This window comes from Pteronotus mesoamericanus, unplaced genomic scaffold (assembly GCF_021234165.1).
Source record: "Pteronotus mesoamericanus isolate MK-2021 breed Mesoamerican mustached bat unplaced genomic scaffold, CSHL_Meso_final scaffold_125, whole genome shotgun sequence".
In the NCBI taxonomy this organism is placed as follows: Eukaryota; Metazoa; Chordata; class Mammalia; order Chiroptera; family Mormoopidae; genus Pteronotus; species Pteronotus mesoamericanus.
In genome coordinates, this window is record NW_026555304.1 from 1,128,209 (window position 1) to 1,155,903 (window position 27,695).

A 27,695-nucleotide genomic window follows, 5' to 3' on the forward strand; every position below is an offset into this window, starting at 1 on the left:
CAGCAGCCTCTGTGGAAACTGTACTAAGGAGCCATGTGGATTCCATCCTATATGAATTTCGCAGACACTGACCCAAGTGATTTTTTTTAGTAGTGGGGGGGGGGTGAAAAAATACAACCCCAAGCCTTTGCACCTCGACGTGTCTTGATCACAACTGCCAATCTTCTGTTTTAATCTTCTATCTTCTTTTTAACCTGGAAATGTGTTCATTGGATTCTACTCTCTCTCTTTTGTTTTATTTTTTTTGTTTCAATTTGTCTTTTTATTATAACGTGCTAAATTTCAAAAGTTACCTTAGTCTTCTGTCTTTATTTCCCAGAGTTAGAAAATCTAAATGACAATATAACTCATTATGAAAATGTATTGGAAAATACAACAGCTGACGTAAAATGGTCATCAAGGTTCTGGGTATCAAGTGATTAGAGCAAGTGAAGGATAGCAATTGACACAGATGCAGGGTATACTGGTTACCAAGGTGCCATCTAGGAAGGCCCTCAAATGTGCAGGGGACAAGTCATGGCCACAGCTCAGCAGTACTTTGTGGGGGTGATTTCCTACCCTTTTGCTTTGTAAATGAGTTGCCCTTAGTAATTTAGGATTTTCTTTAACATTTTAAAATTAAAGTAACCATCAGACAGGAGCCATTTTTGTGGGTAAACTGCAGGATAATATATTGGAGTGATTTTGTCCTTTTTTAGTTCAAAAAGCCTTAAAATGGTTATTTTAACAGATGTGAATGAGGATGACAATTGTATACTTTAAATTTTTATCACCAAAGATAAAACTAAAGCATTCTTATAAACTTAAAACTATTACTAATGAATTTAGATTTTGGTGAAAGAAAATTTTAAATACCATTAAAATAATACAATATTAACAAAAATTGGCCAGGTATTCATGTCATTTTAGTGAGCTACCATCATTTAAATATAAGAAAAGTAATTTCTTGGTCCAAATTAGTGAAACCTTAGCATAGAGAACATTATTTGAGAAGAATACTTTTTCAGAAACATTCTGATACTCAAATTCACTTTGTAACAATTATAGTTTAACCTTTTGATTAACATCTTTCTTAAAAAGTTGTCAGAATTTCATTTCTTCAGAAGATATTTTCCCCAGTGTGCTGTTCAATTCCACAGGTTAAACATTCCTCATTATTATTAAGAACTTCATACATATTAGCAAGATTACCATTCACTGCTTTTTTTGTCCTTTTGAAAAGACACAGGAAGACTTGCTAGACTAAAGCTGATGTCTTTAAAGGCATGCAAAAAGCGGATTCTCACAATGATTGTACAGAAGCCACTCAAAGTACCAATGCCATCATCAACAGGCATGTCCTGCCACTCTTTAAAAAGAATAGCTGAACAAGTCAGGACTGATGTTGTGAAGAAGATGTAGTAGATGGGAATCATGGGGGATGTGTTGAATATGCCCAGGGCTCAGTTCAGTTGTTGACCTGTGTGCTCACACAGACAATGAGGCTCAGCAACAAGTTCCAGGCCAGGAGGTGCTGCAGCACAGGCTTTCCAGCAAACAGCTTCTTGATAGCAATGCCCAAGCCCTTCACACAGGATACTGAGAACGCTCTAATCACAGAGTAGATCATGATATACACGAGAATGTTCATCTGTCCATGGGGAGTCCCACCATGAAGATTAATATCAAGGACACAATGACCACAGTGTCTCAAAGACTGCAAAACCTGGATCCTCAAGCTTGTGAGACATTTCATTTAGAGTCTTGATCTCCTTTTCCTTTTTTTTTTTTTTGTGCATGAATAACTATAACTGTGAATCTTAAAATATTTAGCAAACATCCAATTTTCCAGTGAAGGTTAAGACGCTCATTTAGAAAGTATGAAGAAAGAAAGGCATTTACTAGGACGCGGAGGGCTCCTGATGAAGTCACCAGGGCAGCTGATGCAAAGGCATATGAAGTGAAGTTGACCACCTCACTGGCTTCCACTGAGAGCAGCCCAGCCTACCACAACCATTGTTTAAGATATGCCTGGCCACCTTGACCTGCTCTCATGGAGCATTTTTTCCTGGCAAGTTGTATAAGGTTGTTTTGTTTTGTTTTTTGTTTTTTCCCCAAAATGAAATTCCCTTCAATGAAAATGCTGGAGCTCATAGCCAAACCCAGACCAATATAGAATTCATATTTTCCATGCCCCTGGCTCGTTTGTTTGTGTCTGAAGAAGTTCCTATAACACATTGATCATTGGACTGAGAAATGCTGGTGCTGGAAGCAAGCTTCAAACATGTAAGTTTAATGTGGTCTCTCTTATGAAAAAAAGAAAAGGCTGGAAGAAGTAGAGATGAACTATTCACCCTCATTCCCTTGTAAATAATACCTTTTATGCTTATAAACTCTGGCAGAGGTGGTCTGGCCCCAGGTGGCAGGCAGATGTGCTACTTCCCCTCCGTTATCCAGCTCTGCTCACTTCCTCTCATGCTGTCAAAAAGGCCACACAGGCCAATCTCTTCTGTGCTCCTGGGGCCAGTGCCTTTGCTGCAGTCCAGTAGGAGGTGCAAGCATCCAGGGCTGCATGCCTAAGTGCCATCTCTGCCATGGAGGAGCCCCAAGGGCAACTTGCTCTGGACAACCTCCAGCCCCTGTGGCCTCTGGTACCAAGGACCACTCTAAGAAATTTCTTTTTTAAAAAACAATATTGCTATTTTATTGTAATATATGTGAGCAAATCATATTACATTTCATGGGAACATCTAATGAAACTTTTCAATAAATAGCAATTTTAAGTAGGTGATTGAGAGTAAAATGAATATGTGTCTGAACACCCTGCCATGCCTCTGTAGTCCCTATGGAGACATTAGTGCTTTGGTTGATCAGTTGTCTCCAAAATACACTTCATAGCTGCAAGATTGTTTTGGCTTATATATTTATTAGGTTTCAAGCCACTTGTTCATATAAGGAAATGGTAGCAAGTGGTAGAGCTTCAAGACTCAAGTTCATATAAATGTGACAGCAGCAACCATGGCAATGACAGCTATAGAAAAAGTAACTCATGTGGATTAAACATTGATAATGTGATAAGAGATTTCCATGTCCTGCGCTGGCTGGGTGGCTCAGTTTGTTGGAACATTGTCTGGTACACCAAAAGTTGTGGGTTTAATCCCTGTGGGCACACATATGGAAGGCAAGTGATTGATGTTTTTCTTTCACATGGATGTTTCTCTCTCACATCAAAATTGCTCTCTTTATCTCTGCCTTCCTTTCTCTCTCAGACTTCCTCTCTCTCTAAAATTAATAAACATTTGATGGGGGTCCCCCACGTTGAGTGCCAGATGATGGGAGGTCCCTGTTCAGGCACCAGATGAGGGGGTACTGTGTCCTGCGCAGAGTTCCCCTTGGTCGCAGCAGATGGAGGAAAATAAAATAAGTCATTCCAGGCACTTCTTGGTCTGCCAGGAAAAGGGAGTGGTGATTTCCTCTAGTGGAGAATGCCCCAAACCCTTCTCTTGAAGTGGCTTTTATTGAGAACCTTATGCCCAGGGGTATACAGCATGAATGCAAAGTTTATCAATCAATGTCAAAAGGCTATGTTTACAGAAAACAGAGATCATAGATAACAATCGAAGGAACACAAGAGATTTGTCTCAGATCAAGGTCTGTTATGCAGGGTGGCACCCATTTGGCCCTGTAATCTGGGAAACTGATCACATTCTATGCTCAACCCTGAACATCAGTACTCATTAATGCAAGGGCATTCTTAGTGTTTCATAGGATTTAATGCACTCCTTTTCCAGGCCTAATTTCCTCCAGGAACCACTTCACTCAGTTTAGGGCTGTACCTGCCTTTATTATTTCAAGCCTGAGCCAGGTGGGTGGAGCAGAGCAGCCAAGAGATAAGGAGACTTCTTTCAGATAGAATAAGGACTCCAGCCATGACAAAGCCAAAGGGTGAGGGTCTTTTGCCCCTTCTCCAGGACCCCCAATTCCTTCCCTGATGGCATCTATGTGACTGTGCCTATCTTGGGTTGCTCTTGCCATTGAGGGGTCTTACCCATCATTGACTAACCAGTCATCCTCCAGGGCCAAGCAGAATGATGTGAGGGAGGCAGAGGCTGCGCCCCTGCCAGGGGGATAGGTTTTGTCTCCTCTGTGGCCTATTTTCGCAAGGCCTCCTTGCTCAGCTCCATCCTTGGGACTCTTTTGCCTGTCAGTGAAGCTACAGTCCCTGAAACCAGGCTGGACAGTACCTAACACATATCCTCGGGTAAGAATTAGCTCATTTAACTCATTAGGTGGTTACTATTTACAAGCCCATTGCATGAGGAAATGGAGGCTTATGCATATTTTCTAAGATCACTTAGTAAAGGGTAAGGGTAATTTGACTTCAGAGCTTGCAAAATGTTCGCTCCCTGAAAATATTGTCATGAACACAAGCAGTTGGGTCCACTTTAATCTGTGCAGCAGGCAGAGCTACAGACTAAAAGCCACAGTGTGGGCAACTCCTATGAGGAAATCCTCTGCTCTGGCTTTAGTCTTAAGGTAAAAATAAGATGTATTTTTTTTGTGGATTCTTTGTGGCCCTGCCTCTGGAAAACTGAACTGTTCACATTGCTGGAAAGCTAGGTAGACTGATATACAAGATAAAACAGTGGCCCTTGTATGTTTCCCCAGAGAGAGTTCCAAGTGGTTTACCTCTGCCCACACCTGCTTCTTCCTGTAGTCACACCAAGTAAGTAGAGCTCCAACCTGTCAGGTGCTGTGTAGCTGTGGGGACTTTTGCCTTAATGGGCCATTAATAGGATCTCACCATTAATAGAGGGTAAACTAGATCGAGTCATGCCCATCACCTTCAGCATCAAAACTAAGAATGTTTTGTAAGTACATTTCATAGAACAAAAAGATGATTATTTGTCACTATAAATAACAGGTGAAAAGAAAAAGTGCATGCTACTGGTTTTATAAGAGAGGGTATAAAAGGAAAGTAGCTTGACACTGTGTTATAGATAAGGCCTTGCTATCTGCATACCTGTTTGGGCTCAGAGGTGAGCATTCAGCTTCACACCTTGTATTTTCTTTATTACCTCCTTTATCTTCAACATTTTCATATTGGTCCAATGGGTGGGGGACCTGGTTGTGACCCAAAAGATACAATCCAGTGGAGTTGGAAATATTATTTTGACATAACTCCAATGTGATGGTGTTAGGAAGTAAGATCTTTGGGAGGTGATTAAATCTAGATGAGGTCATGAGGATGGAGCCCCCATGATGGGATTAGTGCCCTTATAAAAAGAGAGAGACAGAGCCCAGGCTGAGTGGCTCAGTTGGCTGGAGCATCATCTCCATACACCAAACGGTTGCAGGTTTGATTCTTGGTCAGGGCACATACCTAGGTTGCTGGTTTGATCCCAGGTTGGGGAGTGTATGTGAGGCAATTGATCTCTGTTTCTCTCTCATATCAATACCTCTCTCTCTCCCCCTTCCTCTCTCTTTAAAATCAATAAACATATCCCATATCCTCAGTGAGGAAAAAAGAAAGTGAGAGAAATCAGGGCTGTCTCTCTCTCTCACGTGACTGTCTATAGCCTGGAAGAGTTCTCTCACCAGAACCCAGCCCTGCAGGCACTCTGATCTTGGACTTCTCATCCTCCAGAATTGTGAGAAGTAGTGTCTGCTCTTTAAGCCCCTCTGCCTGTGGTATTTGTTGCTGAGCTGATACACCATGGTTTTTTGAAGGTCAGGAAAAAGTTTTACCCTGACACCTAACACACTGTCTGACATACAAGAGGAGCTCAATAGAAGGTTTTGCATTGATGGTGGTGACATGTGTTCTTAGCTCCACAGTTCAGTGTCCACTCCTGGTCTCTGGTAAGCCTCAGAGACCAGCTTCTTCTGTCTCTCTTCTCCTGTTCCCCATCCACCTGCAGAGCCAACAGTGATCAGGAGGGACTTTCTCATTTAGCATTACTGTGCTGCTGATTCTAATGCCGTTCTCTCCCACTTTGTTTTTTAAATTGTGATAAAAAAAATAGCATAAAATTATTATCTTAACCATTGTAAGTGTATAGCTCAGCAGTGTTATATTCATGTTGTAAAACAGATCTCCAGAACTTTTTCATCTTGTAAAACTGAAACTTTATATTTGTTAAACAAACCCTTTTTTCCCACTCTTTCCAGTACTTGATAACCACTATTCTACTTTCTGTTTCTATGAATTTTACTATTTTAATGCATCTTATAAGTGAAATTACACAGTGTTTAGGTTTTTGTGTCTGGCTTATTTTACTTAGAATAATATTCTTTAGGTTCATCCAGGTACATCCATGCTGTAACATGTGATAATATTTCCTTATTTTTAAAGTGGAATAATACTCCACTGTATATGTGTACTACATTTTGTTTACCTATTAATTTGGGTTGCTTCCACCCTATGCCTATTGTGAATAATTCTGCTATGAACATGAGTGAGCAAATATCTCTTTGAGTCTTAACTTCCAATTCTTTTGGATAAATACTTTGAAGTGGGATTGCTGGATCATATAGTATTCCTGTTTTAATTTTTTGAGGGACTTCCATAGTGGTTGTGTTACTGTAAAACAGCCTGATGGAGTACCAGAGGGGTCTCCACCTACCAGTCAAGATGGTGGCAGAGGGAGATTCTTACACTGAGCATGTCCAAAGCTAGAGATATGAATGGATGGGGCCCCAGCAGGGAAGGCTAAAAATATAAATGGATGGGACCCAAACCTCAAAGCTAGAAAGATGAATGGATAGGGTCCCCAGGACACTGAAAGTTAGAAAGATGAATGGAAAGGGCCCTAAATGTGTCAAAAGTGTAGAAAGATAATTGGATTAGGAAAAAAGCTCTCTCCTCCCTATCCATGTGAGAACTGTGGGCTTTATCAGGAAGATGGAGATGGTCTTTGAGATGGGAGCCCACCATTCTCTTAGGTGTGGTACCTAAATAAACCCCTTTCCTTTTTGCATCAACACCTGCCTCACAAGTTTGGGTTTTTGTGACAACAGTCAGCTGAACCTCTGTTTTTGTTCTGTAACAGTTGCACCATTTTACAATGCCACCAATAATGCATGATGGTTCCAATTTCTCCACATCCTTGCAAACACTTATTTTATGTTTTCTTTTATTTTTGATAGTAACCATCTTAATGGGTGTGATGTGGTATCTCACTGTGGTTTTAATCTGCATTTCACTGATAACTCATAATGTTGAGCACGTTTTTATACACATGTTGACCATTTATATATCATCTTTGGAGAAATGCCGATTCAAGATTTTGCTCAATTTATTTATTTTTTAATTTTATTTTAAAATCAGGTTTATTCTACTACAGTTGCCTCAATTTTTCCCCCTTTGCCCTCTTCCACCCATTCCAATCCCAACCCCTGCTCCCACAGTCAATTCCCACTCTATTGTCCATATCCATGGGTCATTCATACATGTTCTTTCTTTAGTCCCTTCTCCTTCTTTCCACCATTGTCTTCCTTCCCCTTCCCCTATGGTCACTTTCAGTCTGCTCTGTTTCCTTGCCTGTGGTTTATTTTCTTCATTAGTTTATTTTGTTGAATGGATTCCACTTTTAGGTGAGATAATATGGAATTTGTCTTTCATCGACTGGCTTATTAAACTTAGCATAATATATTCCAGTTCCATCCATGTTGTCGCAAAAGGTAAGAGTTCCTTCTTTCCTTCTTTTGTAAATGCGGATTTTATTTATTTATTTATTTTTTAAATGTCAATATCCATTATAAAATATTAAAAAATTGAAATCCATTTTAAAGTCTCAGCAATTAAAACAACATGATACCAGCACAGAAATAATCAAATAGATCAATGAAATAAAATGAGCATTCTAGAAACAAATGTATATCTCTGTCCAGCAAAGTAATATATGATTAAATTGATATTTCAAATCAGTGGGGAAAATAAGACTTATTCAACAAATAAGATGCATGGAACACTATTACCTGAAGTAAAACAAATATAGAGCCCTGTTGTACACTTTATATAAGAAATATTCAGGTGAGTTAAAAATCAATATGTAAAATCTAAAGAGTTTTAGGAGAAAATACAAAATAATGTTTTCCTTACCCTGAAGTAACATATTTAAATCCAGAAACTATAGAGTAAAATATTGACAATATGACTATATTAAACATTTAATGTTTACATTTAATGTATATATAGTAATATACATATAAAAAAGTTAAAGGAAGGACAAATAATAGAAAAGGAAAGTATTTGCAACACATCTAAAAAAGGGTTAATATTTTGGGGGTTTGTTTAAGGCAAAAATTCTATAAACACTTAATCAAAAAATGGATAAAGAATACCAAAAATTCATTTAAAGCTTTTAAAAATAATAGAAATAGGCAATAAGTATACAAAAGCAGGCTTAGTTAAAACAAATAATGAAGTAACAAAATCCATCATTGTCACAGTCATATTAATAAGTATTAAAAATATTGGTGATATCAAGTCTTGGTTAATATGAAAGGAACTGGGTATTCATGGACTCTTTTTCTTCATCTTCTAAAAGCAGTCCCACTATGGGGAGAAGGTGGAGACAAATGTATTTGGAAAAATAAATTAATTAATTAAAAAAAATAAAAGCAGTCTCTTTAGCATATTTTGCAATGCTGGTGTGAAGATGTGTTTTTTTAGCCTTCTTTTGTTAGGGAAACCTCTTATTTCGTCTTCCATTTTAATTGAGAGCCTTGCTGGGTAGAGCAGTCTTCATTGCAGGCGTTTGCTTTTAATGACTTGGACATGAATATTTCTTGCCATTCCCTTCTGGCTTTTATTGTTTCTGTTTAGAAGTCAGCTGCTAGCTGTATCGGGGATCCCTTATGTATTACTACATGTTTCTCCCTTGCTGCATTTAGGATTCTCTCCTTGTCTTTGATATTTACCATTTTAATGATGATGTGTCTCGGAGTGGGCCTCATTGGGTTCCTCTTGAATGGGACACTCTGTGCTTCCTGGACTTGTGTGATGTTTGCTCTCCTCCAATTAGAAAAGTTTTCCATCATTACTTTTTCAAACAGATTCTCTATCCCTTGCTCCTATTCTTCTTCTTTTGGTATTCTTGTTATACGGATATTATTACATTTCATTCTGTTCTGCATTTCTCTCAACATCTCTTCATTCTTTATGAGTCTCTTTGCATTTTCTTGCTCTTTTTGGGAGCTGTTTTATACCTTATCCTCCTGCTCACTGATTCAATTCTCTGCATCATCAAGCCTGCTTTTGATTCCTTCTTCTGTGTTCTTTAATTCAGAAATTGTATTCTTTTTTCCTCTTGTCTCTTGTTGATAGTTTCTTTGTCCTTTTTCATGCTGATATAATTTGCAGTAAGTTCCTCATAATTTCCCTGTAGTTTTTGGTAATTCTCTCTGAGCTCACTGAACTCATTGAGCTTCCTTAGAATCGTTGTTTTGAAATCAACATCTGATAGTTGACTCTATTTCATTTAGTTCTCTCTGTGGGGATTCCTCTTTTCCCCTCTACTGCAGCATGTTTCTCTGTCTTCCCATTATTTGTGAGGCTCTTCTATTTTGCTTCTGCTTCTTAAATTGATCTGTCCCGATTTCATGACTTTGTGATGTGAACTTCCATGGTAGTAGACCACTGGTTTTTCTTTCTGGATCTGCTTCTGATGATGTCAGATGTTGACCCTATCTGACCGTAAGCAGTCTGCTCAAGACTTTCAGGAATCTACTGTCTGTGGCTGTCTCTTTCAGCTGTTAATCAAGTCATTCTGCACTCAGCAGTCAGGCTTAGAGACACCACATGGTTAAGCCTAGTTCACCCTGTGGTGGGGTTATTGGGTCCTCTCATGCTTCTGCCTCTGGGGGAATGGTCTGCCTGAGCCAGATGGCTGCTGCTGCATGCAGGAGTCAGAACCAGGATCCCGCTGGCTACTCTCTCCATTCTCTCCCTAAAGCCTCTGTCTACAATCTCTCCTCAAGTGTCTGTAGACCACTCTGTGCCCCCATTAGGCAGGGATTTACTATCTGTGGCTGCGACCCTGCACTCAATAGCCCGGCTTAGAGACACCACAGAGCAAGCAGAGACCCTCCTGAGGGCGGGGCTATTGGGTCCTCCCATGCTATTGCCACTCAGCAGAGTGGTCTGCCTGAGCAAGATGGCTGCTGCTGTCTGGGGGATGAGACAGCACTGGGATTCCACCTGCTATCCTCTCAGTTCTCTCCCCAAAACCTCCTTCCCCAGTCTCTCCTCAGGCATCTCTAGCTCACTCTGCCCACACCTTTGCCAGAACCCAGGGTAAGTGGCTGCAAGTAAAAATTTATGCCTTTAAAAGGTTCTTTATTTCTCCAGTCGCTTGTCTCTGGCAGAGAGCAACCCTGCTGCTTTTTGCAGCTGACTGTTGTCTGCATGCTTTTTGGGTTCTGGTGCTGTAGGCTGGAGATCCCTGCTTATGGTTTAGATGTTGCCCCTCTCAGGGGGATCCAGCTGGCCCTTTCAATATCCATCTGGTTCTGCCACTTGTGGGAACCCCGCTCCCCTTCTCGAGTCTCTACCACAGCCCCACCAGTTAGATTGTGCTAAAGCTGATTGTTCTGTCTGTCTGAGGTTATAAGGCTCCTCTCCCGCTATTGTTCAGTTATTTGTTCCAGGTGATTTCTCCACAATTTAGTTTTAACTCCAGGTTGGTCCTGGGAGGATGTTAGTGTGACTTCCACTCCTCTGCCATCTTGATTCTCCAAGTCAATTTTGCTTATTTTTATTTTTTTCCTTTTTTTTAATTTATTTACTTTTTAAATACATTTGTCTCTGCCTCCCCCCAACCACTTTCCCTTGCCCCCTCCCTACTTCCCTCCCTCTGCTCTTCCCTTTGGTTTTGTCCATGAGTCCTTGCTATATGTTCCTTGACTTTCCCCTTCCCTTCCCTTTCCCTGCCCCCCCTTCCCTCTTGTCTCTGTTGATTTCTTTACCTTACAGTGTTGCTGGTCATATTTTCCTTGCATCTTTGCATCGTTGGTTAGGTTCCACTTATAGGTGAGATCATATGATATTTGTCTTTTGCCCCCTGGCTTATTTCGCTTAGCATGATTCTCTCCAGTTCCATCCATGCTGTCGCGAAGTTTAGTAGTTCTTTTTTTCTTTCTGCTGCGTAGTATTCCATTGTGTATATGTACCATTGTTTTTTGATCCAATCATCTACTGATGGGCATTTAGGTTGCTTCCAACACTTGGCTATTGTAAATTGTGCTGCTATGAACATTGGGGTGCATAGGTTCTTTTGTTTTGGCGTTTTGGGATTCTTAGGGTATAGTCCCAGCAGGGGAATCCCTGGATCAAAAGGCAGTTCCATTTTCAGGTTTCTGAGGAAATTCCACACTGCTTTCCATAGTGGCTGCACCAGTCTGCATTCCCACCAACAGTGTACTAGGGTTCCCTTTTCTCCACGACCTCGCCAGCACCTGTTGTTTGTGGATCTGTTTAGGAAGACCATTCTGACTGGTGTGAGGTGGTACCTCATGGTGGTTTTGATCTGCATTTCTCTGATGGCTAGTGATGCTGAGCATCCTTTCAAATGCCTCTGGGCCCTCTGTATCTCCTCCTTAGAAAAGCATCTGCCCAGGTCCTTTGCCCATTTTTGGATTGGATCGTTTGTCTTCTTGGAGTGGAGTTGAGTGAGTTCTTTATATATCTTGAGATATATAGAGGTTTGGAGATCAAACCTCTATCTGATGTATCATTAGCAAATATATTTTCCCATACGGTTGGCTCCCTTTTCATTTTGCTGATGTTTTCTTTTGCTGTGCAAAAGCTTCTTATTTTGATGAGGTCCCACTTGTTTATTCTTTCCTTTATGTCCCTTGCTTTAGGAGACATATCAGTGAAAAAATTGCTGCGTGGGATATCTGACAGTTTCCTGCCAATGTTCTCCTCTAGGACTTTGATGGTGTTGTGACTTATATTGAAATCTTTTATCCATCTTGAGTTTATTTTTGTGTATGGTGTCAGCTGATGATCCAATTTCAATTTTTTGCATGTAGCCGTCCAGCTCTCCCAACACCATTTGTTGAAGAGGCTGTTATTGCTCCATTTTATGCTTCTGCCACCTTGTCAAATATTAGATGCCCATGTAGATCTCAGCTTATTTCTGGGCTTTCTATTTTGTTCCACTGGTCTATGGGTCTGTTCTTGTGCCAGTACCAGAGTGTTTTGAGTATGGTGGCTTTGTAGTAGAGTTTGATGTCTGGTATTGTGATCCCTCCTACTTTGTGTTTCTTTCTCAAAATTGCTGCGGCTATTCATGGTCGTTTATGGTTCCATATAAATTTTTGAAATGTCTGTTCTATTTCTGTGAAATACATCACTGGTATCTTAATAGGGATTGCGTTGAATCTATAAACTGCTTTGGGTAGTATGGACATTTTGAGGATATTAATTCTTCCAATCCATGTGCACGGTATATGCTTCCATTTATTTGTGTCTTCCTTAATTTCTTTTTTCAATGTTGTATAGTTTTCTGCGTACAAGTCTTTTGTGACTTTGGTTAAATTTTTGCCTAGGTACTTTATATTTTTTCTTGCTATATCGAATGGTATTTTTTTTCTGATTTCTTCTTCTTCTATTGCATTGCTGGCATACAAAAATGCCTTTGATTTCTTAATGTTGACTTTGTATCCTGCTGTTTTGCCAAATTCACTTATTAGGGTGAGGAGTTTTTTGGTAGAGTCTACAGGGTTTTCTATGTACACTATCATGTCATCTGCAAACAATGATAGTTTTACTTCCTCCTTTCCTATTTGAATGCCTTTTATGTCTTTCTCTTGTCTGACTGCTGTGGCTAGGACTTCCAGTACGATGTTGAAAAGAAGCAGTGAGAGCGGACATCCTTGTCCTCTTCCCGATCTTAGTGGGAAAGCTTTCAGTTTTTGCCCGTTGAGTATGATATTGGCTGTAGGTTTTTCATATATGGCCTTTATTACGTTGAGGAATGCCCCATTTATTCCCATTTTGCTGAGTGTTTTGATCATAAATGGGTGCTGTTCCTTATCGAATGCTTTTTCTGCATCTATCGAGATGATCATGTGGTTTTTGTCTTTTCTTTTATTTATATGATGTATCACTTTTACTGATTTGCGTATATTGAACCATCCCTGCATCCCTGGGATGAATCCCACTTGATCGTGGTGGATAATCTTTTTAATGTATTGCTGGATGTGGTTTGCCAATATTTTGTTGAGGATTTTAGCATCTATGTTCATCAGCGAAATTGGCCTGTAGTTTTCTTTCTTTGTAGGGTCTTTATCTGGTTTTGGGATCAGGGTGATGCTGGCCTCATAGAAGGAGTCTGGGAATCTTCCCTCCTCTTGGATTTTTTGGAACAGTCTGAGAAGGACAGGGGTTAGCTCTTCCTTAAATGTTTTGTAAAATTCTCCTGGGAAACCATCCAGTCCTGGGCTTTTGTGTGCTGGGAGTTTCTTGATGACTGCTTCAATTTCCCCAGCTGTTATAGGTCTGTTCAAGCTTTCTGTTTCTTCCTCCTTCAGTGTTGGAAGATTATACTTTTCTAAAAATTTGTCCATTTCATCAAGATTTTCAAATTTTTTGGCATATAATTGTTCATAATAGTTTCTGATGATCATTTGTATTTCTGTGGTATCCGTTGTTATTTCTCCTCTTTAATTTCTGATATTATTAATTTGGGTCCTCTCCCTTTTTTTCTTGATGAATCTGCTTAAAGCCTTGTCAATTTTATTTATCTTTTCAAAGAACCAGCTTCTGGATTGGTTGATCCTCTGAATTGTTCTTTTTGTCTCGATGTCATTCAGTTCTGCTCTAATCTTGACTATTTCCTTCCTTCTACTTGCTCTGGGATTTATTTGTTGTTGTTTCTCCAGTTTTTGAAGTTGTAGTGTTAGGTCTTTTATTTGAAATGTTTCTATCTTTTTTAGGTATGCCTGTATTGCTATGAACTTCCCTCTCAGGACTGCCTTTGCTGTGTCCCATAGGTTTTGGACAGTTGTCTGTTCATTTTCATTTGTTTCCAGAAATTTTTTCAGTTCTTCTCTTATCTCATTATTGACCCATTCATTGTTTAATAGTGTACTGTTCAGTCTCCATGAGTCTGCAAGTTTTTGAAGTTTCTCTTTGAGGTTGATTTCGAGTTTCAAGGCCTTGTGGTCTGAGAAAAAGTTTGGTATTATTTCACTTTTCCTGAATTTGCTGAGGCTTGCTTTGTATCCTATCATGTGGTCTCTCTTTGAAAAACTGCCATGAGCATTTGAAAAGAATGTGTATTTTTCATCTTTGGGATGTAAGGTTCTATATATGTCAGTTAAGTGTCTTTGATTCAGTGTGTCATTCAGCGCCACGATATGTTTATTAATGTTTCATTTGGAAGATCTGTCCATTTTTGACAGTGGGGTGTTGAAATCCCCTACTATCAGTTTGTTGCTGTCTATATCTTTTTTTAAGTTGTCCAACAATTTCCTTATAAACTTGGGGGCTCCTATATTGGGAGCATATAAGTTTACAATGTTAATATCTTCTTGATAGATTCTTCCTTTAAGTATGACAAAGTGTCCCTCTGGGTCTCTCTTTACGGCCCTTGTTTTGAAATCTACTTTTTCTGATACAAGTATGGCAACCCTGGCCTTTTTCTCTTGCCCATTTGCTTGGAATATTTTTTTCCATCCCTTTACTTTGAATCTGTCTAGGTCTCTTGCTCTGAGGTGGGTCTCTTGTAGGCAGCATATGTGTGGGTCATGTTTTCTTATCCATTCAGCTACCCTGTGTCTTTTGATTGGGGCATTTAGTCCATTCACATTGAGAGATATTACTGATAGAAACTTATTCATTTTTCCTCTTTGTGCCTGTGTTCCTCTCTGTCTCATTCTTTTCCTTCATCTGCTTAAACCAGTCCCCTTAGCATATCTTGGAGTGCTGGTTTGGTAGAGATGTATTCTTTTAGCCTTCTTTTGTCTGGGAAACTCCATATTTCTCCTTCTATTTTAATGGAGAGCCTAGCTGGGTAGAGCAGCCTTGGCTGTAGGCCCTTGCTTTTCATGGCTTGGAATATTTGTTGCCATTCCCTTTTGGCTTGTAGTGTTTCTGTTGAGAAGTCAGCCCCTAGGTGTATCGGGGCCCCCTTGTATGTTACTTTCTCCTTCTCCATTGCTGCCTTGAGGATTCTCACTTTGTCTTTGACAGTTGCCATTTTAATGATGATGTGTCTTGGAGGGGACCTCCTTGAGTCCCTCTTGAGTGGGGTCCTCTGTGCCTCCTGGATCCATGAGAGCCTTTCTCTCCTCAAATTAGGGAAATTTTCCATCATTACTTTTTCGAGGAGGTTCTCTATTCCTTGCTCCTCTTCTTCTCCTTCTGGTATCCCTATTATATGGATATTATTGCGTTTCAGGTTGTCCTGCATTTCCCTAAATGCTTTTTCATTCTTTTTGAGCCGTTTTTCCATTTCTTGTTCTTTCTGGGAGCTTTTTTCTACCTTGTCCTCCATCTCACTGATTCGATCCTCGGCTTCATCCAGCCTGCTTTGGATTCCTTCTACTGTGTTCTTCAATTCAGAAATGGTATTCATCATATCCTCTTGTGTCTTCTTGATAGTTTCTATGTCCTTTTCCAGGCTGATATAGTTTGCTCTAAGATCCTGATAGTTTCTCTGCAGTTTCTCATAGTTCTCTTTGAGCTGGCTGAGCTCATTGAGCTTCCTTAGAACCATTGTTTTGAATTCCATATCTGATAGTTCCCTTGCCTCTATTTCATTGAGCTCTCTCTGTGGGAGTCCCCTTTTCCACTCATTTGGGGGGACTTCTTTTTCTTCCCATTTTTGTGAGAGTCTGTTAAGTATTTTTGTCCTTTACTTTTCTTTCTGGGTTGCCTCTAATGATGTCAGTTGTTCACCCTGTAGGGCCTTGGGGTGTTTGTTTGAGCCTTTCAGGAGTCTAATACCTGTGTCTGACTCCTGCTTGGAGCATCTCTGTGACTCCTTCAGTCAGGGCTGGGCTATTTTTTGGGATCTGTCTGTGCTCTCACGCGGGCTCCTTGAGTGCATTCCCAGTGCAGCAGGGTCCCCCACCTGCCTGGGCTCGCATGTGCTGGCCCCAGACCAGGGGGCTTATTCGCGACCTCGTGTACTCATCTGGCCCCCCTTGGCACGCAAGCTTTGTGGCACTTTTAGGATCTTCTATTGTGTATTTTCCACACTTTTGGCTCTTTGGGTGCGTTGCTTGCCCTCGCCAATTTTGGACTGCGGAAATGGGAGGAAATCAGCTCTAGGACTCTCCGGTTAATCCTGTTTCTGGTCTCTCCTCCAGGGACCCTGGGCAGCTCTACTAATCTTGTGGGCCGTTCCGCAATTGCGCCGGGCAGGTCAATTTATGCCTGCCCTTGCTGCTCTGCGCACTCCTTGCAGGCCGTATGGGTGCCAGTCTGTGTGAGGCCTTGCCGGCCAGTGCAAGTGTTCGCCAGCCCGCGTGGGTCACACACACGCTCACCAACCCTCGCCGGTCACTCCGCGCAAGTGTGTGCGCCTGCTCTGGGTGTTTTGGGGGTGTCTATGTGTGCTTTTCCACTTTTGGCTCTTTGGGGGTGCGGCCTCTTCCCGCGCAATGGAGACTACGGCAAGGAGAAGAAGTCGGGACTCCCTGGTTCCTCCTCCCGTTCTTTCCCCAATGCCTCCATTTCTAGTCTCCCCTCAGGGGCCTCTGGGCAGTTCTGTGACCCCTTCGGCCTAGGATCCACCCCCTGTGCGGACTGCGTTTTCACCGCAGGCAGTCAGGTTCATGCGTGCCCTGCTTCTGCCTCTTTGGGGTCACACCTTTCCTGCCCACAATGGAGACTACCGACCAGGGAGGGAGTCGGGACTCCCCGGTTCCTCCTCCCATTCTTTCCCCAACGCCTCCATCTCCAGTCTCTCCTCAAGGTTCTCAATGCAGCTATGTGACCCCTTTGGCCAGTGATCCTCTATTTCTTCCAGCCAGTCTGCGCTAGCCCCCCAGCTCACACATGCACAAGCTGTGTGCAGAGCGCACAAAAGGCAGGTTAATTGTTTCCCTTATGCCCGAGCCAGATGGTAGCTGCAGAGTGGGAAGTGCGTTATCACCGGGGCTCCATTAGCCGCTGTCTCAGTTCTCTTCACAAAGTTTTCCTCACCAGTCTTTTCCCAGGCACCAGACCACCCTGCTGCCGCCTCTGCCCTTGATCAAGGAGGGTGCCTGCCGCTGCAACTTTTGCGTTTGCTCTTTAAATGTCTTTTTGCATCCCCAACCACCTGTCTCTGGCAGAGAGCGCCCCTAAGCTTTTTGGGGTTGCATTTTGTCTGTATTTTCTTGGCTTTAGCTGCTGTAGTTTAAGGGTCCCTGTTTATCATTCAGACCCCGTTCTTTTTGGGGGAAGCTAACTGGCCGTTTCAATGTCCCTCTGGTGCCAGTGCCTGTGGGCACCCAGCCCACCCTCTTGAGCCTCCACCGCAATTCTCACCCGTTGGGATGTGTGAGGGTAGAATCCACTGTCCGTGGCACCAAGGCTCCTCTCCCACTATCGCTCCACTGCTTTCCAGGTGATTACTCCATTATTTAGTTGCAATTCCAGTTTGGTTTTGGGAGGAGGTCAGCGTGACTCCCATCACTCCTCCGCCATCTTCTCTCTCTGCTTATTTTAAAATCAGGTTATTTGATTTTTTGTTTATTTGTAGGAGCTCTTTATATATTCTGGATATTAATCCCTTATCAAATGTATGATTTGCAAATATATGCTCCCATTCTGCAAGGTATATAATGACTGATTAAATGCCTTTAGTAGTAATTAGTCTGTTCAGATTTTCTATTTCTTCATGATTCAGTCTTCGTAAGTTGTATGCATCTAAAAACTTATCCATTTCTTCTAAGTTCTGATTTGTTTGCATATACTTGTTCATAGCAGTCTCATAATTCTTAGTATTTCTGTGTAATCAAGTGTAATGTGTCCTCTGAAATTTATGGCTTAATTTAACTGATCCTCCTCTTTTTTTCATTTCCTAGTGAGTCTAGCAAAAGGTTTGTCAATTTTATTAATATTTCCATAAAAGCAGCTCTTAGTTTAATTGATCTTTAAAACTTTTTTAACTCTCTATTTTATTTACTTATGCTCTGACCTTTGTTATTCCCTTCCTTTCAGTAACTATGGGCTATGTTTCTTCTTTTTCTGATTCTCTGAAGTATATAAAGTTAGGTTATTTGAGATCATTCTTATTTCTTGTTTTCACATTAAATTTTTTTTTATTGTTCATATATATTTGTCTCCATTTTCCCACCACCATTTTCCCTTGTCACACACACCCTGACCTGCTTCCCTCAATTCTTCTCCACTTTGGCATTGTCCATGGATCCTTTATACATGTTCCTTGATTTGACCCTTCCCTGTCTTTTCCTTGTTACCCCTCTCCCTCCTTCCCTCTTGTTATTGTTTTTTTTTTCTTTCAGTGTTGCTGGTTATATTTTCCTTGCTTGTTTGTTTTGTTGATTAGGTTCCACTTACAGGTGAGAACTTATGGTATTTGTCTTTCACCCTCTGGCTTATTTCACTTAGCATAATGTTCTCCAGTTCCAGACATGCTATCACGAAGGGTAGTAGCTCTTCCTTCCTTCCTTCCTTTTCTTTTCTTTTCTTTTCTTTTCTTTTCTTTCTTTCTTTCTTTCTTTCTTTCTTTCTTTCTTTCTTTCTTTCTTCCTTTCTTTCTTCTTTTCTTTCTTTTTCTTTCTTTTTGCTGCATAGTATTCCATTGTGTAAATGTTCCACAGTTTATTGATCCAAACATTTACTGATGGGCAGTTAGGTTGCTTCTAGCACTTGGCTATTGTAAACTGTGCTGCTATGAACATTGGGATGCATAGGTTCTTTTGAACTGGTGTTTTGAAAATCTTAGGGTATAATCTCAGCATTGGAACTGCTGGGTCACAAGGCAGTTCCATTTTTAGCTTTTTGAGAAAATTCCAAAGTATTTTCCTCAGTGGCTGCAACAGTCTGCATTCTCACCAACAATGTACCAGGGTTCCCTTTTCTCCACAACCTTGCCAGCACTTGTTGTTTATTGATTTGTTTTTCATAGCCATTCATACTGATTTGAAGTGGTATCTCACTGTAGTTTTAATTTGCATTTCTCTGATGACTGGCGATGCTGAGCATACTTTCATATATCTCTGGGTACTGTTTATGTCCTCCTTGGAGAAGTGCTTGTTCAGGTTCTTTGCCTATTTTGTAGTGGGATTGTTTGTCTTTCTGAAGTGGAGTCTTGTGAGTTCTTTATATATTTTGGAGATCAAATCCTTGTCTGAGGAATCATTGGGAGTATATTTTCCCATTTGGTTGGTTCCTTTTTCATTTTGCTGATATTTCCTTTAGCCATGAAGAAGCTTCTTATTTTAATGAAGTCCCACGTGTTTATTCTTTCCTTATGTCCCTTGCTCTAGGGGACATATTGGTGAAAACATTGCTGCATGGCATATCTGGGAGTTTCCTGCCTATAACTCCTCTAGGATTTTATGGTGTCGTGACTTATATTTAAGTCTTTTATCCACCTTGAGTTTATTTCTGTGCATGGTGTAAGTTGGTGGTCAAATTTCATTTTTTTAAATATAGCTGTCCAGCTTTCCCAAAACCATTTGTTGAAAAAGCTATTTTTATTCCAGTTTATGCTTCAGCCCACTTTGTTGAATATTGATTGACCATATAGATAGGTTTATTTCTGGACTCTCTATTCTGTTCCTTTGATTTATGTGTCTGTTTTTATGCCAGACTTTTTTGATTACAGTGACCTTGCAATATAGTTCAATGTCAGGTATTGTGATCCCTCCTACTTTGTTTTTCTTTCTCAAAATTGCTGCAGCTATTCAGGGTTGTTTATGGTTCCATATAAATTTTTAAAATGTTTGATCTGTGAAATATGTCATTGGTATTTTAATAGGGATTGCATTGAATCTATCAATTGCTTTGGGTAGTATGCGCATTTTGATGATGTTAATTGTTCCAGTCCACGAACATGGTATATACTGACGTTTATTTTTGTCTTCCTTAATTTCTTTCTTCAGTGTTGTATAGTTTTCTGTGTACAGGTATTTTAACTTACCTCCTTGATAAGCTTATTCCTAGGTACTTTAGTTTTCTTTTTGCTATAGCAAATCAGATTTTTTCTCCTGATTTCTGCTTCTGATATTTATTTGTTGATGTACAAAAATTCCTTCAATTTCTGAATACAGACTTTATATCCTGCTGTTTTGCCAAATTCACTTATTATGTCCAGTAGTGTTTTGGTGGAGTCATTGGGGTTTTCTATATACAGTATGATGTCATCTGCAAACAAAGATAGTTTTACTTCCTCCTTTCCAATTTGGATGCCTTTTATTTCTTTTTCTTGTCTGATCATTGTGGCTAGGACATCCAGTTCTATGTTGAATAGAAGTGGTGAACATGGACATTCTTGTCTTGTTCCTGATCTTAGTAGGAAATCTTTTAGTTTTTTCTTCTGGAATATGATGTTGGCTGTAACTTTTTTGTATATGGCCTTTATTATGTTGATGTATGCCCCCTTTATTCTCACTTTGTTGATTGTTTTTATCATAAATGGATGCTGTACCTTACCAAATGCTTTTTCTGCACCTATTGTTATGATCATATGGTTTTTGTCTTTCCTGTTTTTTATGTGATGTACTATGTTTACTGATTTGTGAATACTGAACCATCCTTGCATCCCTGGGATGAATCCCACTTGATCATGGTGGATGATCTTTTTAATGTATTGTTAGATGTGGTTTGCCCATATATTGTTGGGGATTTTAGCATCTACGTTCATCAGTGATATTGGTCCATAATTTTGTTTCTTTGTTGTGCCTTTAACTGCTTTTGGGCTTAGGATGATGCTGGCCTCATAGAAAGATTTTGGGAGTTTTCCCTCTTCTTGGATTTTTTGGAATAGTCTGTGAAAGACAGGGGTCAGCTCTTCCTTAAATGTTTTGTAAAATTCTCCTGTGAAACCATCTGGTCCAGGGTTTTTTTTTTTGTGCCAGGAGTTTTTTGATGACTGCTTCAGTTTCACTTGCTGTTAATCTGTTCAGGCTTTCTGCTTCTTCATTCAGGGTTTGAAAGGTATATTTTTCTAGAAATTTGTCCATTTCATTGACATTTTCAAGTTTCTTGGCTTATAATTGTTTGTAGTAATTTCTTACAAGCCTTTGTATTTCTGAGGTATCAGTTGTAATTTCTCATCTTTCATTTCTGATATTATTTATTTGGGTTCTCTCCCTGTTTTTCTTGATAAGTCTGCTTAAAGACTTGTTGATTTTGTTTATCTTTTCAAAGACCCAACTCCTGGATTGGTTGGTCCTTTGAATTGTTCTTTTTAGTCTTTATATTTTTCAATTCTGCTATAGTCTTGATTATTTCCTTCCTTCTACTAGCTCTGGCCTTAGTTTGGTGTTGTTTATCCAGTTCTTGAAGATGTAGGGTTAGGTTGTTTATTTGAAATATTTCTATCTTTTGAGGTAGGCATGAGGTATGAACTTCCTTCTTACTACTGCCTTTGCTGTGTCTCATAGGTTTTGGAATGTTGTGTGTTCGTTTTCAGATCTTTCTTATTTCCTGAGGGTAGATATTTATCATTATGTACTTCCCTCTGTGAACTGCTTTTGCTGCATTCATAAGTTTGGTATGTTGTACTTCCATTTTTATTTGCCTTAAGATATTTTACAATTTTTCTTTTGACTTCTTCTATGAGTCATTCATTGTTCAGAAGCATGTTGTTGGATCTCCATATATTTATAAAAATTCCAGTTTTCTTTTTGTTATGATTTCTAGTTTCATACAATTATGGTACAAAAAGATACTTGGTATCATTTCAGTCTTAAATTTATTGAGACTTGTTTTGTAGCCTAACATGAGATCTGTTCTGGAGAATCTTTCATGTGCACTTTAGTTGCTCGTTGATGGAGTGTTCTGTACAGGTCATCTAAGTCCATATGGTCTAACATGTAACTTAAGCCCAATGTTTCCTCATTGATATTTTGTTTGGATGATCTACCTATTGACTAAAGGATAATATTGAAGTCCACTACTATTAAGCATAGTTACCTCTTCTTTCCTTTGGCTTGTGTTTACATGGATGTGATTTCCTATTCTTTTGTTTAGTCCATGTGTGTCCTTAGAGCTATGCAATTGACACTGCAATAGTAGACCCCCTTGGGCCTAGCAAGAAACTCTACCTCGGACAATCAACAATTTCTAGTTTGCACTGGCTGCTACTAAAATGCACAAATCTCAGTGAGATTGATATTGACTGATTTTTCCTGTTGTGCTCCAGTTTATTTGCAATATACTGTGGATGAGGTAACTATGTCCCTGATATGTCTGAGAGCTCTTTTTCCCTGGGACAGTCTAGCTGTGTAGACACCATCACTCTGAGAAGTAGAGTTACCATTGATCTTACCTTGATATGCTGTCAAGTGCTGGATTTACCCCTCAATTCTCTGCTTGAAGTGTCTTTCCCATATGCCTATAATTTTATCATTGAACATACATTTGTTCATGTTTTGAAACCTTATTGTGACCTCACACATTATGTTAGTCATCTTAAGCCAGGGTAGAAAACATCTTTGGCCAAATGACTCTTAAAAGCAAGTGCAAGGGCTCTGTGTTTCAGAGGCAGTATACTATGACAGAGAAAGCACACAGAAATATGCATTTAGAGAGCTGGATTCTAATTCTTGCTCTACTGCTATTATATTGTGTGATGCTTGGAAGTAATATATTTTTCTCAGTTAAAGTAAAAGTTAAGGATAAGGAATATTGACATCTTTTATTTGTTGGATGTTCACTCTATGCCAGACTGTACATTAAGTGTTTTACATTTTGACCTTCACAGCACCCATTTTATGATTAGTTCTATATTTCCCCACTTTGTGGCTGAAGAAATTGAAGCTCAGAGAGTTAAACAATATGCTTAACTAATAAGTGAAACAACTGGGAGATTTCAAGATGGCAGAGGAGTGAGTGGAAGTCACACTGACCTCCTCCCAGGACCAATCTGGAATTACAACTAAATTGTGGAGAAATCACCTGGAACAAACAACTGAACAATAATGAGAGAGTAACCTCAAAACCTCAGACAGAGAGAGGAATTGGCTTCAGAACAACCTAACTGGTAAAGAGTGTAGTAGAGGCTTGAGAATGTGGACTGGGCACCCATGGGTGGCAGCACCAGAGGGATATTGAAATGGCCAGTTGGATTCCCCTGAGAAGAGTGGGGTCTAAACCATAACCAGAGATCCCCGCCGTACAGCACCAGAGCCCAAAAAGCATACAGATAACAGCCAGCTGTGAAAAGCGGCAGTGTGCTCTCTGCCTGAGACAGGTGGCTGGAGACACAAAGAGCCATTTAAAGGGCCAATGCAAAAATTTATTGTGGCAGCCACTTTCCTTGGGTTCTGGTAGGGGCAGGGGCAGAGTGGGCTGGAGCCACCTGAGGGGAGACTGGATAAGGAGGCTTGGGGGAAAGAACTGAGAAAGTGGATGGCAGGGTCAGGGTGCTAATTTATGCCCCATTCTGCAGCTGCCATCTTGCTCAGGCAGACCACTCCTCCGAGTGGCAGCATCATGAAAGGACACAATAGCTCTGCCCACAGGAGGGATGCTGCCCCGCCCAGACTGCTGAGTGCAGAATGATTAAACAACTTTATCCTCCAGGAGTTAATCTAGTAGACTCCTGGAAGTCTCTTAAAGGCTGCTTAAGGTTAGATGGGGTCAACAGCTGACATCATCAGAGGCAGATCTGGAACAAAAGAAAAAAAAATGTCTTCTCCTACCAGAGAAGTTCACAGCACAAAGTCAGGAAGTCAAGACAGATCAATTTAAGAAGCAGAAGCAAAAAAGAAGAGTCTCACAAATAATGGGAGGACAAAGAAACACTCCCCACCTGAAGGGAAAGGAGGAATCCCCAGAAAGAGAACTAAATAAAAGAGAGGCAAGTAAACTATCAGATATTGAGTTCAAAACAATTGTTCTAAGGAGCTCAGTGAGCTCAAACTGAATTATCAAAAACTACAGGGAAATTATGAGGAACTTATTGCAAACTATATCAGCATGAAAGAAAAACATGGAAACTATCAATAAGAGGCAAGAGGAAATGAAGAATTCAATTTCTGAATTGAAGAACACGGTAGAGGGAATCAAAAGCAAGCTCGAAGAAGCAGAGGATCAAATTACTGAGGTAGAAGACAAGGTAGAAAAAAGCTCCCAGAAAGAAAATGAAAAAAAAAAGACTAAAAAAGAATGAAGAGGCATTTACGGAAATACAGGACAACATGAAATGTAATAATATCCATATAATAGGGACAACAGAAGGAGAAGAAGAGTAGGAAAGATAGAGAACTTGTTTGGAAAAGTAATGATGGAAAAGTTCCCTAATATGAGGAGAGAAAAAATCACACAAGTCCAGGAAACACAGAGGGCCCCATTCAAGAGGAACCCAATGAAGCTGACTCCAAGAAACATCATTATTAAGATGGCAAATATCAAAGACAAACAGAGAATCCTAAAGACAACAAGGGAGAAAGAAGTTGTTATGTATAAGGGAGCCCGGTATGGCTAGCAGCTGACTTCTCCACAGAAACACTGCAAAGGAGAAGGAAGCGGCAAGAAATATTCCAAGTAATGAAACGCAAATGCCTGCAGCCATGACTGCTCTACACAGCAAGGCTCTTAATTAAAATGAAAGGCAAAATAAAGGGTTTCCCAGACAAAAGAAGGCTAAAAGAACACACCTACAGCAAACCAGCACTATAAGATATGCTAAAGAGACTGGTTTAAGAAGATGAAGAAAAAGAGTGAGAAAAAGGACCACAGGTATAAAGGGAAAAAAATGAATAAGTAGGACACACCCATGGCCCACAGACATAGGAAGGAATGCTCATAATTACTAGCAATCAGAGAAATGCACATTAAAACCACAATGTGATACCACTTTACACTGGTCACAATGGTCAACATAAATAAATCAATTAGCAATGGGTGTTGGCAAGACTGTAGAGAAAATGGAACCCTAGTCCTCTGTTGGTAGGAATGCGACTTGTTGCATCCATTGTGGAAAGCAGTGTGGAATTTCCTCAAAAAACTAAAACTGGAACTGCATTTTGATCCAGTGATTCCCCTGCTGGGACTATACCCTAAGAATCCCAAAACGCCAATTCAAAAGAACATATGCACCCCAGTGTTCATAGCAGCACAATTTACCATAGCCAAGTGTTGGAAGCAACCTAAATGCCCATCAGTAGATGATTGGGTCAACATATTATGGTATAGGGAGAAAAAGATGGCGGAGGAGTGAATGGGAGTCATGCTGACCTCCTCCTCCCAAGACCAAACTGGAATTGTGAGTAAATAGTGGAGTAATCACCTGGAAAACAATGGAATGATAGTGGGAGAGGAGCCTTGGAGCCACGGACAGACAGTGGATTCAACTCTCACACATCACAATGGGTGAGAAGTGTGGTGGAGGCTCAAGAGGGTGGGCTGGGTGCCCACGGGCACCTGCACCAGAGGGACATTGAAACGGCCAGTTAGCTTCCCCCAAAAAGAACGGGGTCTGAATGATAAACAGGGACCTCTAAACTACAGCAGCTAAAACCAGGAAAATACAGACAAAATGCAACCCCGAAAAGCTTAGGGGCGCTCTCTGCCAGAGACAGGTGGCTGGGGATGCAAAGAGACATTTAAAGGGCCAATGCAAAAATTGCACTGGCAGCCACCCTCCTTGATCATTGGGTAGAGGCGGCTGCAGGGTGGGCTGGTGCCTGGGAAAAGATTGGTGAGGAAAACTTTGTGAAGAGGACTGAGATGGCAGCCGGTGGAGCCCCAGTAATAGCTCACCTCCCACTCTGCAGCTACCATCTCACTCAGGCATAAGGGAATCAATTAACCTGCCTTTTGTGCGCTCTGCACACAGCTTGTGCATGTGTGAGCTGGGGGGCTAGTGCAGACTGGCTGGAAGAAATAGAGGATCGCTGGCCAAAGGGGTCACATAGCTGCATTGAGAACCTTGAGGAGAGACTGGAGACAGATGTGTTGGGGACAGAATGGAAGGAGGAACCGAGGAGTCCCAACTCCTTCTCGTTTCCGTAGTCTCCATTGTGTGGGAAGAGGCCACACTCCCAAAGAGCCAAAAGCTGAAAAACACACAATAGACAGTCCAAAACCACCCAGTGCAGGCGCGCACACTTGCACCGAGTGGCCAGTGAGGGTTGGTGATTGTGTGTGTGGATCAACGAGGGCTGGTGAGGGCTCACATGGCTGGCAAGGCCTCCATAGGTTGGCACTGATGGGGCCTGCGAGGGAGTGCACAGATCGGCGAGGGCAGGTGTAAATCAAACTACTCAGGCCTGCGAGTGCAGAGTGGTCCACAGAAATAGTGGATCCCGGGCCGAAGAGGTCACAGAGCTGCCCAGAGTCCCTGGAGGAGAGACTGGAGACAGGATTAATTGGGGAGTCCCAGAGCTGACTTCCTCCCATTTCTGTAGTCTCCATTTGGCAAGGGCAGGCAACTGATCCAAAGAGCCAAAAGTGAGGAAAGCACACAATAGAAGACCCTAAACTGAACAGTGCCGGGGGTGGGGGGGTCTGCCGGCCTGGGGTGGGGAGACAAGGACACGAGGTCGCAAATAAGCCCCCGGGGCTGGAGCAAGCACCAGCGAGCCCAGACAGGTGGGGGATCCTGCCGGGCCAGGGAGCGCGCTCAGTGAGCCAGCGTGAGAGTGTGGAGCAATCCACAGAAATAGTGGATCCCTGGTCGAAGGGGTCACACAGCTGCCCAAAGCAGGAGTCAGACACAGACAGTAGACTCCCGGCAGACACAAACAAATGACCGAAGGCCATATAGGGTCAACAACTGACATCATCAGAGGCAGGTCCAGAAAGAAAAGTAAAGGAAACAAACAAATAAATAAACAAACAAATAAATAAATAAAAAAATAAGACCCACTTGCTTCCATAGAAGTTTAATCGACAGAGTCAGGAAATCTAGATGGCCCAATTGAAGCAGAAGCAAAAATAAATAAATAAGTAAGTAAATTACTTAACAGACTCTCACAAAAATGGGAAGAAAAAGAAGTTCTCCCCAAATGAGTGAGAAAGGGGACTCCCCACAGAGAGAGCTCAATGAAATAGAGGCAAGGGAACTATCATATATTGAATTCAAAACAATGGCTCTAAGAAAGCTCAATGAGCACAGCCAGCTCAAAGAGAACTATGAGAAACTGCAGAGAAACTATCAGGATCTTACAGCAAACTATATCAGCCTGGAAAAGGACATAGAAACTATCAAGAAGACACAAGAGGATATGAAGAATACCATTTCTGAATTGAAGACACAGTAGAAAGAACCTAAAGCAGGCTGGATGAAGCCGAGGAGCAAATCAGTGAGATGGAGGATAAGGTAGAAAAAAGCTCCCAGAAAGAACAAGAAATGGAAAAAAGACTCCAAAAGAATGAAGAAGCATTTAGGGAAATGCAGAACAACCTGAAATGCAATAATATCCATATAATAGGGATACCAGAAGGAGAAGAAGAGGAGCAAGGAATAGAGAACCTCCTCGAAAAAGTAATGATGGAAAATTTCCCTAATTTGAGGAGAGAAAGGCTCTCATGGATCCAGGAGGCACAGAGGACCCCACTCAAGAGGGACTCA

General features: G+C 41.0%; 1 pseudogene; it reads right to left on the reverse strand.

Annotated features, from left to right (window-relative positions):
• Positions 1-1,099: 1,099 nt before the first annotated feature.
• Positions 1,100-27,695, reverse strand: part of LOC129082251 (magnesium transporter NIPA2-like) — a 45,724-nt pseudogene continuing 19,128 nt past the window's right edge.